The following is a 1,034-nucleotide window of genomic DNA, read 5'->3' as shown; positions in this document are numbered from 1 at the left end:
CCGGCCGCCGCCACCTCGTCATCTCGGTTTTGGTCTTGGTCGTCTTCTTGCTGCGGAGCACCATGGGCGGCGTCGTCAGGTGGCTTTGGCGCCACCGCAACTTCGTGATCACTTTGGGGGTCCCCGTGGCGCTCCTCCCGCTGCCCCTCGTCAGCCCCACCTCGGTGAGCCGCGCGCTCCTTTTCTCGCGCCCCCTTTGGCGAAAATGCGCACCGCGGACGACCCGAAGGTGACGCGTCGGCCTCGGTGGACAAAAGCGGGACGACTTCGGAAAAGCTCCGATTGTTTTCTGCGCCGCCGCGACGGGCACATTCCACGCTTGGCCGGTTGGCAAAGGCCGCCGGCGGCTTTCGGGCAACCCGACTCGGAGGACGGCGACGCGCCGGCCGCTGGATTTCGTCATTTTCGTCGGCAAATTTTCTCCGGTACTCGACGTGACGTCCAATTTCAAATTCAACTCTTGAAATCCAGAATCCACTTTCTGCCGTATTCCGGCATTGCCAAATACAGCGATCCCTCGCTACTTGGCGGTTCGTTTATCGCGGGTGGTTTTGGTCCCCATTCAGCGCGATAAACGAGGGATTACTGTGCTCTTCACGCCGATGTGAACACACACGCACACGTGCTGTGTTTCCTCGCCAACAAGAAGGAGCGAGTACATCCAACATGCTGGCTGTGCGTGCGTCGATTTTACGATATGCGACCGATTGTAATGCGACGCTGCTGCTTTCCGGTCCGAGATGTGTACGGTAAAAGTGTTCCCGTACGATGGCCTCGCAAGCTTTGGCTTCTGTGTGTGTGCGCGTGCGAGCGCAGGAGGCCCGCTGCGGCTACGCCATCCTGCTGATGGCGCTCTACTGGTGCACCGAGTGTTTACCCCTGGCGGTGACGGCCCTGCTGCCGGTGGTGCTGTTCCCCATGATGGGCATCATGCAGGCGGGGCAGGTAAGCGGCGGCCCGCGTGCGCCGAAGGCCAAAGACAAACGAGTCCTTGCGCAGAAACGTCCGCTAAAGTTGGTTAGAGGCGTTTTGAT

Source organism: Hippocampus comes, unplaced genomic scaffold, assembly GCF_001891065.2.
Source record: "Hippocampus comes isolate QL1 unplaced genomic scaffold, H_comes_QL1_v1.1 scaffold22, whole genome shotgun sequence".
Taxonomy (NCBI): domain Eukaryota; kingdom Metazoa; phylum Chordata; class Actinopteri; order Syngnathiformes; family Syngnathidae; genus Hippocampus; species Hippocampus comes.
Note: the sequence above shows the minus strand (reverse complement) of the source record.